Source organism: Gracilinanus agilis, chromosome X (assembly GCF_016433145.1).
Source record: "Gracilinanus agilis isolate LMUSP501 chromosome X, AgileGrace, whole genome shotgun sequence".
In the NCBI taxonomy this organism is placed as follows: Eukaryota; Metazoa; Chordata; class Mammalia; order Didelphimorphia; family Didelphidae; genus Gracilinanus; species Gracilinanus agilis.
Genome location: NC_058136.1, coordinates 75,009,265 through 75,021,742, shown reverse-complemented (window position 1 = coordinate 75,021,742; position 12,478 = coordinate 75,009,265).

Genomic DNA, 12,478 nt, shown 5'->3' with positions numbered 1-12,478 from the left:
GAATACTCATTACTGACTCAAACCAGACTGTTTCCCAAAAGGCTGTAAGCACTGTGACAAAACTTTGTAAGCAGTGACCCAGCCAATCCTTCTACAATTACAGATCTACAATCAAGACCATCTTTACCATCTTGGACTTGTCAATATTAGATTTTAAGAGAAAGTTTATATTGTGGGGGAGTTAGGGAGAAATAGTATCATTCAGAGGCTTCCCCTCTAGGGGGGATAGCTATTCTGACAGCACCTTGAAGATATTAGACAGTTTTTACCTCACCCTCAATCCTAGTACTTTCCTTCCTTCTCTGTTTCCCTGAATTAATAAATCCTTTCCCTTGTTAAGAGTGTGAGTGTGAGTGTTGTATTTTCAGGCTATATAAGCCTTATTCATCATTACCTAAACCAAATCTCCATCCTGGCAGATCCTGAGAATAGTTGTGATCCAGTGTTCAAGAAAGTTTCTTGAAGACATCCTGATCACTTTAGCTATCTTGGGCTTAGGGAATAAGCCGTCAACAGTGGAAGTTGCCAATTTCTGTGAGATTATTCCCTTTTTGCCAGCCAATTTAGCCCTGTGATAGCTAAGTCAGATAGCCTCCATTTCTGGACAGAAAGGGATTCCGTTAATAAGTTACAAGAATCTGCAACTGCCTAAGAACAAAGAGGAGAAAGAATTCCATCCACTCACTCCCCTCCCCCTTGCTAGTGGTTTGCAGCCTGGGGCTTGGATCCTGCTGAGACACCATTGCTAACTGGACCCATTTTTACACTATCTACTATGTTTCTATCTTTTATTGAAACTGTCTACCATAACACATACTCTTCTGCTGTGCTCATGAACCAGATGGAGAAAAGTGGACTAGATGACAGTAAAATTGCATGTATTTTGAACTTGTTCAATGGTCATACCCAAAGAGCAGCCTTAATTATTAGATATCAACATGGCAAGAGGTCTCCAGTGGAGTACTTGATCTCATGCATTAAAAATATTTTGAACAATACTTTACTTTAATATAGACAATGCCTTTCTCACATTTGCAGATGACATCAAGCTGGGAGGCCTGGCAAAAACTGGACAACCACTTGTAATGGTGATGCTTGGTTTGGGATGGGGTGGGAATAAATGATACTATAAACTCTATGATAACTCCCATCTCAGAGATTCTGGGATGCTGTTTTTTCCCTGAAAATGTTGTAGTCTGATTGTGTGATCAGAATGAAGATCAAGAGCCAAATGTGCCAAATGGGCCACAGAATGAAGCCCCCCAAATCCTCACCCCACCACTACCCCCACTAGATAGTAAACTCTCCAAGGGAAGAAATCCTGTCTTATCTATCTTTCGCATCTTCTCTGGAACCCAGTATGGTGCTTTACATATCCTAGGTATTTGATAAATGTGTGTTGGAGTTGAGGTGATGACAGGAGCCTTTAAATCAGGGACTGTGACCTGTATGACAATTGAGATGGTGACTAAGAAAGAAACAAACAGGTTGGGCCTAAGTAAGATCCCTATTTCCAAGGCTCTGATTTTCAGCTTTGCACATTTGCACATTAGGGCAGGGAATTAGGCTCTGAGGGACTGAGCCAGGTCTACCAAGGTCATAAAAGCACAGGATAGGAAAGCTAGAACTGGAAGGGACCTCAGAGGCCATCTGGTTCACTCTCTTCATTTTACAAATGAGGAAAATGAGACCTAGAGAGGTAAAATGACTCATTTAGTGTCATATGGCCAGTGAGTGCCAGAGGTAGGATTTGAGCCTAGTTCACTCTGACTCTAAGCCCAGTGCTCTATCTACTATACTACTCAGCCTCTAGACCTGAGATACTGATTGTAGAAGGAATTCTGGATTCGGAGTCAGGAAACATAGACTCAAGTTTGACTTCAGTCACTTGCTATCTATGTGACCTTGGGCAAGTCCTTTCCCTTCCCTGGTCCTCAGTTTCCTCTTCTGTAAAACGGCAGGGTTAAAAATATTAGCTGTTATTGGTGCATACCTGATGCCAATTTTCTGAGAAATATACTTGCCAGATGGACCAGAATATTGTATTTGTATGGTCAGATTCCATCTCCTCTGGATAATTCCAGAGAAGCTGTAGCAAACTTCCCCACCCAACTCTCTTCAATAACACCAAAATAAGTTACCAAAAGCTTGTATCATTACCCCACTTTGCAATGGACATCGCCCAATTTTCAAGATTGCAGTTCGTCTCACATTAATTCTGTTTCAAATTGATATCTTCTTTTTTTAGGGAGGTACTCAAGACCTTTGGTGAGATGTAGGAGATGCCGGGTGATCAATGGGACACTTATAAATCATCTCTGAAGTGGATAATTTGGGTGAAAGATTTCCACAGTTTCTTCTAAGTCTTGTGAACTTTTGTTGACATACCCTTATTGTTCCAGACTTTATCTTCAGATTCTGTGGGTGTGGGGACCAGAGCACCCCCCCCCCCGGGCAAGGAACAGAGAGTGGACAGGACTCTGGATTTGGGAGTTGGGAAAACCAGGGTTAGAATCCTGCCTCACACATTTGCTAGATAGCTGTGTGCTCCTGCCAAAGTCAGTTCACTTCCTGCGTTTTGTTTTCCTCATCTATAAAATGGGGGTGGGGATGGGCTTAGTGATCTCTGAAGTCCCTTCCAGCTGTAATTCTATGATCCTGTGCCAATACATGTGCCAATCATGACAAGATGAAGAGATGGAACTAGACAATAACACACTCAGGTAGTATAAGGAATTGATCAGTGACCATGATGCAAAGGGTTTTTATTTTCACCCTAGAGGCAATAGGGAGCCACTTGAAATAAGAGAGCATTATGGTCAGATATATTCTTTCAGTAGATTATTTTGCCATCTGTAGAAAGGGCACCAAAGTCTGTATATATGTGCATGTTTGTATGTACATGTGCCTGTGTATTTTGTATGTATGTATGTATGTGCATGCTTGTACACACTGTGTACTGTATGTACACATATGTTTATCTATGCACAGTGTGTGTTTGTGTGTATGGTTTGGTGTGTGTCTATATATGTAAGTGTGTTGTTTATTATACATACATATATGTGTGTATATGTAAATGCGTGTGTGTGTGTGTGTGTGCAAGGCTTCTTTCCCAACAGTGGTAGTCCTTGTACCTTGCTTCCAAGAACTCTGAATGTGGGGGCAGCTGGGTGGCTCAGTGGACTGAGAACCAGGCCTAGAGATGGGAGGTCCTGGGTTCAAATCTGGCCTCAGACACTTCCTAGCCCCAATTACCACTCTTCTGCCTTAGAACCAATACACAGTATTGATTCTAAGAGAGAAAGTAAATTTGATTAAAAAAAAAAAAGAACAACTCTGGATGCCACAACTTTTCTGAGGCCAATCTTGAGCTCAGTTGCTCAAGGAGAGGGATGGTCCAGCCGCCTTTTACCCTTGAGTTTGAGGAAGTAATGGAAATGGGTCCCAGAAAAGGGTTCCTAGTCCCAGAGCCTTATCACTGTGGTACTCCAACCCACCTCCTATACTTCCTCAGACCCCTTTCTGCACTACTAATTGACTTTGCCCATGTGAAAAATAAGGAAGTGCAGCTGAACTTCAACCAGTAGTCCCATGGTATGTGTCCTGGCTCAGGCTCAAGGGGTGGAATGAAATGAGATAAACGTAGATTATACAACACTTACCACCAACTAAATAGGTTTCCTTATCAACAACATGAAAAAGGATTCTGGGAGGATAGACCATGGGTTCAGGTGGAAGCGGCTTCCCTGTCTCTTTCTTTGCTGTGGGAGCACAACTGGCTAGAAGAGTGCGTGGGATGGCAGGATAAAATTCTAGAGGTCCAAAGAGTGTAGGACTTTTGGTGACTAGGAAGTTCCATCAATGGATCAAACCTCCATCCCCAGGCCAATTCCACATCAGTCCTAAGAAGTGTTGTTCCTGTGTTGCTGAGGTCTTGTATAATCTTGATAGTCCACCTCTGAATATTCTCTAATTTTTCCATGCCCTTCACAAACTATGGTGCTCCAAATGGAACCCAGTAGCCTGTACTTGTACAGCATTTCAAATTCAATTGTACCAGGCCACAATGATCCTTCCTGAAGTTTATTTTCTGCAATTTAGCTCATCATCCTTGCACAGAAAAGATAATTTTGGATCGTGACCCCATCATCCAACTTGTTACTCATCTCTCCCAGTCTCATGTCATCTTCAAGTCTTATAAGTTGGCTATGCCATTATCCAAAGCAGTGATTTTTTTAAATCAATTAAACAAGGAGGCAGCTAAATGGCTTGGTGGATTGAGAGCCAGGTCTGCATTTGGGAGATCCTGGGTTCAAATTTGGCCTCAGATTCTTCCTAACTAGACAAGTCACCTAATCCACCTTGCCTAGCCCTTACTGCTCTTCTGCCTCAGAACCAATACACAATATTGATTCTAAGATGGAAGGGAAGGAGTTTTTTTTATTTTTTTTTTTAAATTTTAAACCCTTAACTTCTGTGTATTGATTTATAGGTAGAAGAGTGGTAAGGATAGGCAATGGAGGTCAAGTGACTTGCCCAGGGTCACACAGCTGGGAAGTGTCTGAGGCCGGATTTGAACCTAGGACCTCCCGTCTCTAGGCCTGGCTCTCAATCCACTGAGCTACCCAGCTGCCCCCAAGGGAAGGAGTTTTTAAAATGTTATCTCATTAAAAATATTATGTCATTATATTATTTTATTATTAGAAAATATATTATTTTCAATATTGCAATTCTCATTATAAATATTATCTTGAATATCATTTCTTCCCCCCCCCCAAATCCTAGGAGTTAGTTGCTATTATTATCCATTTTACAGAGTATAAGAAACTGAGGCAAGAAGGTAAGGGTTTAAAAAAACACCAAAAACAACTTTGGGTAGGAAGTATTACAATCCCCTTTCTACAAGTGAGGAAACAGATAGACAGAGGTTGAGTGATGTGTCCAGAGTCACATAGCTAAGAGGTATCAGAAGTTGGATTTGAATTCAGATATTTCTGACTCTAGATTCAGAATTCTAACCACTGTACCACCTAGCTGTGAATTCTAGGAGGATAAACTCATATTTAAGACGACAACTTAAAGTAGTTCTAGATGAAACTCAATGAAATCCTCTCTCTCCTCTGGCAGAGAAAGGGAAGACTACAGTTGGGTTCATTGATTTCCAATGAGATGACTGTTGGTTTGTTTTGCTTAATTGTTTTTCTTGGAGGGTTTAGGGATCAGGGCAATATTAGAAAAATGTCTTATGTCCATGGTGCATGTAGTATCCTCTCAATCTGCTACTTTTCCTCTCCCCCACCTCCAACACATATTTGCAGGTTGGTTTCTTCAGAGAACAACTATTATCTAGGGTGCTCTGTGCATCCACACATAAACCTATAGCTTAGAGGCCTCTTCCAGTGCTTTTACCTTTAATGGTTGGTCAGTAGAGATCATTAACTCAAAACAAAGGCTTATATAGTCAGTCAGTAGATTTAATTAAAACAAATTTACCAAGATGACACAGTAAGAGCAATGGCTACAAACCATTCTCTACATAAACCCCTAGAGTGCACTTTTGCATTCATACGCAGAACCTCAGTGCAAAAAATGGAACCAACCTGAGGGTACACTGGTAGAACAACACACAAACAAGTGGTCCAGGAAATTCATGTCTCTAGTACTGGAGGGTCTTCCACTGAGCACAACATTTCTGCTAGGCACCCATCAACCCTCTAGATTGGCTCCTCTCTGCAATTTAACCCCTAATTGCCAAGGCTAATTCTCTCTATTAGATTCATAGATGGTTCTCTTATCTGATGCCAGGAGTCCTATTCCTTAGAGACCCTTCCACTGACTCCCTCTTTCTCCTCCCTCATGTGTGTGATGTCTCCTATTGGACAATGAACTCCAGTGGAAAAGTGCCATGGCTGATAATGAAGAGAGTGGTATGAAAGAAGGAGAGTGAAATCTCTTCCCTTTTTGTATGCATGGACCTTAATTGTTGCTCTGTTGGTTGAGTTGGCTGTATGGAGGTACCTCTCTTTTCCCTCCCTTTTCCTTCCCTTCCCTTCTTTTCTTCTCCCCTCCCTTCCCTTCCCTATCCCTATGCCTTCCCTTCCCTTCCCTTTCCTTCTCCTCTCTTCCCTTTGGTACCTATTATTATTGTTATTTTCAGTAGAGGTAACTGAGCTTCAGCTAGAAAATGTTTTTGGTGGGATTTGAATATGAGGTTTCCTGACTTAAAATCTATTGCTCTAAGTCATCCCAGCTCAATTAAAGGTAACCCCACCAATACCCACTGCTGTGAAATTAAGCATTTTTTTTAAAGTTTTTTTTTGTTTTTTTTTAAACCCTTGTACTTCGGTGTATTGTCTCATAGGTGGAAGATTGGTAAGGGTGGGCAATGGGGGTCAAGTGACTTGCCCAGGGTCACACAGCTGGGAAGTGGCTGAGGCCGGCTTTGAACCCAGGACCTCCTGTCTCTAGGCTTGGCTCTCACTCCACTGAGCTACCCAGCTGCCCTGAAATTAAGCATTTTAAGTCAACCTCCTTAGTACTCTTATCCCAAGAGAAACAGGTGGGGATACTGAGGCACAGAGGGAAATTGTGCTCCTGTGGTGATAGATGGAGGAATATATATATATATATATATTTTTTTTTTTTCTTCTGGTCCCTCAATTTACTGTGGTGTTTTATTAAATATCATTTGCTTTGAACTAGTTGTCCTTTCAGGTAGGCTTAGTAAGAGTAAATATGTTATGGGAGTTAGAGTTGGCTCTGAGTTAGAGTGGCTACATAAAAGTACTTCCAACCTGCAAGGCTATGTGTGCATATGTGGAGGGGGGGGGGCTCTATGTCCTAAGCTTAATGCACAATTCTTCTTAATACACAATTGTGTGCTCCAATTCTTCCTTTTATTTATTCTATTCCTTTTGAATAAAACACACCTTTTCAAATCCATACTCATCCAACCACATCTCAATGATATCTTTGAGGTCAAATTGGCCTCTTTGCATTAGGCTATCTTGTCCATCCTGTTTATTACCCACAATTTGTACATTGTGTATAAACATCTGAGGCCATAGGTTTTATTGCTATTTCTCTTCCTGGATATTATCTCCTATGAATTATTGGTCCCTCCTTCTACTATTCCTCCTCCTTTGAAGCACTTGCCCCTCTCCAGAGATATCCATCTTGTTAGGTTTATTTGGACAGATTCCTATTTCCCTCATCCTTTTTTGATTTAAAACACTAAATTAGATTTCCAAGATCACAAAAAAATAAGCTTTTTAACAGGCTATGTTAAAAGTTCACTCCAGTCTAAACAATTCAATTTTTAAAAGTCTATTAAGATCAATGAGTTTGATTGTACAAGACACTGTGTTAGGCACTAGAGATTCCTGCCCTTCCTTTCCTATATTTTCTAGTGTTTTCAATAGGAATGGGTGTTGTATTTTGTCAAAGGCTTTGTCTGCATCTATTGAGGTAATAATATGATTTCTGTTGGTTTAATTATCTATATGGTCAATTATGTGGATGGTTTTCCTGATATTAAAGCATCCTTGCATTCCTAGTAAAAATCCCACCTGGTCATAATGAATAATCCTTGTGATACCTTGCTGAAGCCTTTTCAATAGTATTTTATTTAAGATTTTTGCATCTATGTTCATCAAGGAGGTTGGTCTGTAGTTTTCTTTCTGTTTTTGGTCTGCCTGGCTTTGGAATCAGTAACATATTTGTATCATAAAAAGAATTTCACAAGACTCCTTCTTTGCTTATTTTGTCAAATATTTTGTATAGTATTGACATTAGTTGTTCTTTAAATGTTTGATAGAATTCACTTGTGAATCCATCTGACCCTGGAGATTTTTTCTTAGGAAGTTCTTTGTTGACTTGTTCAATATCTTTTTTTCTGAGATGAGATTGTTTAAATATTCTATTTCCTCTTTTGTTAATCTAGGTAATTTATATTTTAGTAAATATTCACCTATTTCACCTAGATTGTCATATTTATTGCCATATAAATTGGCCAAAATAGTTCTTAATAATTACCTTAATTTTTTTTTCATTAGAGATGAGATCACCCTTTTCATCTTTGATACTGTTAATTTGGTTCTCTTCTTTCTTTTTTAATTAGATTTACCAGTACTTTATCTATTTTATTTGTTTTTTCAAAGTATCAGTTCCTAGTCTTATTTATTAGTTCAATAATTTTTTTATTTTTTATTTTATTAATTTCTCCTTTAATTTTTAGTATTTCCAATTTAGTTTTTATCTGGGGATTTTAAATTTGTTCTTTTTCTAATTTTTTAAGTTGCCAGCCAAATTCATTGATATCCTTCTTCTTGATATTTTTTTGCTATAGGCACTCAGGGATATAAATATAAATTTCCCCCTAACTTTGGTTTGGAGCTTTGGCTCCTCATTTTCATCCTCTTGAATGAAGTCTGCAATTGCTTCTATGATTTCTTTTTTGACTCACCAGTTCTGAAGAATCAGATTATTTAGTTTCCAATTAATTTTAAATTTGCCTTTCCATGGACCCTTAAGTATAATTTTAACGCATTATGATCTGAAAAAGTTGTATTTATTATTTCTCCTTTTCTGCATTTGTTTGCAATTTCTCTATGCCATAGTACATAGTTGATCTTTGTATATGTGCTTTATATTGCTGAGAAGGCATATTCCTTTTTATCCCTGTTCAGTTTTCTCCAGATATCTATTAACTTTAATTTTCCTAACATTTCATTCACTTTCCTTACTTCTTTCTTATTTATTTTTAGTTCGATTTATTTAGTTCTGAAATGGGAAGGTTGAGATCTCCCACTAATATGGTCTTACTAATCTTTTTTCTCCTTGACTCCTTAAATTTTTCCTTTAGAAATATAGATGCTATACTCTTTGGTGCAAGAATATTTAGTATCGGTATTACGTTGTTCCCTTTAGCAAAATGTAATCTCCTTCCTTATCTCTTTGAATCCTATCAATTTCTACTTTAGTTTTGTCTCATATCATGATTGCTACTTCTGCTTTTTTTACTTTAGATCTTGTATAGTAAATTCTGGTCCAGCCTTTTATTTTTAATCTGTGTGTGTCACCGTACCTCAGATGTGTTTCTTGTAAACAACATATAGTAACATTCTGGTTTTTAATCCACTCTGCTATCCACTTCCATTTTATGGGTGAGTTCATCCCATTCACATTCAGCATTATGATTACTAACTGTGTATTGCCCTCTATCATATTATCCCCCTTTAGATCCTGCTCTATTCCCTTTCACTCTGTTCCTCTTCACCAGTATTTTGTTTTTTGTCACTCCCCCACTTCTCCCTCCATTCAATTACCTCCCCCTTCCTTTGTCTTATCCCCCTTCTACTTCTCTGTAGGGTGACAGAATTCTATACCCCACTGAGTATACTTGTTTTCCCTCTCTGAGCCAGTTACAATGAGAGAAAAGTTTAAGCATTATCCATCACCACCCTTATCCTCCCCCCTCTGTAATGATTTTTCATGTCTCTTTATGTTATATAATTTACCCCCATTCTATCTCTCCTTTCCCTTTTCTCTCAGTGCAACCCTCTCTTTTACCCCTTAATTTTTAAGATATCATTCATATGCACATGTATCATACATATTGTTTCACATCATCACATTTACATACATATCATATCATCTTATATTATCATATACATCATATCATCATAATCAGCTTACTTCCCTACCCTCTTTCTGGGTAAATTCCTTCTATCTTCTCTACTACTAAGAGTAATTTTTGAGAATTACAGGTATCTTCTTTCCACGTAGACATATCAACATTTTGACCTTGATGAGTCCCTTAAATTTTCTCTTTCTTATTTACCTTTTGGGGTTTCTTTTGTGTCTCATGTTTGAACCTCACATTTTTTGTTTAGTTCTGGCTTATTCCTTAGGAATGCTTTCAAATCTTCTATCTTATTGAATGACTATTTCCCCCCTGAAAGAATATACTCAGTTTTGTTGGATGGGTGACTCTGGGTTGTAAATCTAAATCTTTTGCCTTCCTCAATATCATATTCCATGCCTTTTGATCCTTTAATGTAGAAGCTGCTAGGTCCTGTGTGATCCTGATTGTAGCTCCATGATATTTGAATGGTTTCTTTCTTGTTGTTTGGAGTATTTTCTCCTTGGTTTGGTGGCTCTAGAATTTAGCTATTACATTCCTGGAAGTTGTCAATTTTGGATTTCTTTCTGGAGGTGATCTGTGAATTCTTTCAATTTCAATTTTATTTCCTTGTTTGAGGATCTCTGGGCAGTTATCTTTGATAATTTCTTATAATATGATGTCCAAGGTTTTTTCTTGATCATGGCTTTCCAGAAGTCCAATAATTCTCAAATTGTCTCCCCTAGAACTATTTTGTAGGTCAGTTGTTTTGTCAATAAGATATTTCATGTTTTTCTCTTTTTTCCATTCCTTTGATACTGCTTTATTGCTTCTTGATTTCTCATGAAATCATTAGTTTTTAGTTGTCAATTCTTATTTTTAAGACCTGATGTTTTTCTTTCAGTTTTTGGTTCTCCTTTTTCAATTGGCCCATTTCTTCTTTTTTTGTTTTAAACCCTTACCATGTGCCTTAGGATCAATACCCTGTACTGGTTCTAAGGTGGAAGAGTGGTAAGGGCTAGGCAATGGGGGTCAAGTGACTTGCCTGGGGTCACACAGCTAGGAAATATCTGAGGCCAGATTTGAACCCAGGACCTCCAGTCTCTGAGCCTGGCTCTCAATCCACTGACCCACCCATCTGCCCCCTGGCCAATTTCTTCTTGTATCACTTTCATTTCTCTTTCCCACTTTTTCTCTGACTCTCTTAATTGATTTTTGAAGTATTTTTGAGTTCTCCCAGAATCTGTGTCCCATCCATATTTTTCTTTTGAACTCTGGGTATGTTTCTTTTGTTTTCACTGTCCTGTTCTGTGTCTGTACCTTGCTCTTTGTCTCCATAAAAAGTCTTTAGAGTTAGGGGCTTTTTTGTTGTTTGTTCATTTTTCCTATCTAACTGTAGGTGGTCTTGGGGGGATGATGTGATGGTCTGAGGGCTAAGAGCGCTGAAAGCCCCCTTCCCCTGCTGATTCAATTAACCCTTGAGATTCTAATAGCTTACAGACTTGCCTCAGGCATAGGTGTAAGCTTTTGATCTCACTCTGATTTTGATGCTCAGGGACTGATCAAGTTCTAGCCTCAAGCTTCCTCTCAAGTTTTTAGTCTCATTGTGTACTTGATCAAATCAGGCACACACTTGATTGTCCTGTCTTGGAGCTCCACCCTGAGCTTTAGGCAAAAAGATCAGTACTTAGTACTATCAGCCACCCCAAAGTGTGAACTAAGTCCTTATCCCAAGTCCAGACTCAAATTCTCTGTGCTATGGCTCCAGACTTCTCTTTATGTTTGAAATTTCAAGGGTATGAGTTGGCTTGAACCACTATTTGCCCAGGCAGGATCTCACAATCTGGATGTTGGCTTGGACTTAAGTTCTGACCCTTGGACAGCAGATGTGGGGTGTGTGGGTGTGGCTTGCTCTTGGCTTGCTTTTCCCTCCTTGTTACAGCTTCTTGCTGGCTCTGCTCTCCTCTCAACCCAGTGCTCCAGATGTTCTTTGCCTACCTTTTGGGGTTTTCTTTTCTTGAAAGTTGTTTCACTCTGTCTCCTAGTTGGTTTGTTCACTCCTATATTTGTTTTGTGGTGATATTTTAAATCTTGTTTGGAGAGGGTTCTCATGGTGGCACAGAGCTGCTGAGGATTACTCCACCATCTTGGCTCCACCCTCAGAAGTCTATGAATTTAATTTTAGAATTGTTTCAAAACTGAAATTTTTACCACTACTTGGTCTATATTCCAAAGTGATAATGAAAAAAGGAACAAACCTATTTGTACAATAATATTTGTAGCAGCTTTTCTTATTTTTTATTTTTTCAGTTTTTAAATTTTAATTTATTTTTTAAACATTTCTTTATGATTATATCATTCATTTTCTTTCCCTCCCCTCTTCCTTCCACCCTCCTAGAGCTGATAAGCAATTCCACTGGGCTGTACAAATGTTATCACTTGATACCTATTTCCATATTATTCATTTTTGCTGTAGAGCAATCTTTTAAAGCCAAAACCCCAAATCACATACCCATAATATACAAGTGATAAGTCATATGTTTTCCTTTTGGATTTATGCTTCCATAGTTCTTTCTCTCAATGTGGATGGCATTCTTTCTCATAAATCATTCAGGAGTGTCCTGGATAGTTCCACAATATTTCACTTTCTTGGTTTGGCTCATTCAGTATCAGTTCATTGAGTTTCTTCCAGTTCATAAAGAAATCCTCTAGATCATCATTCCTTATACCACAATATGTTCAGTCAAAAACTGCTCCTTAGCTCTATACACAAGAGAGTCTGCCTGCCTTTGTATAATTGGAATTTGGGAGATGCCATTTAAAAGTATATATATATATATATATATATATATATAT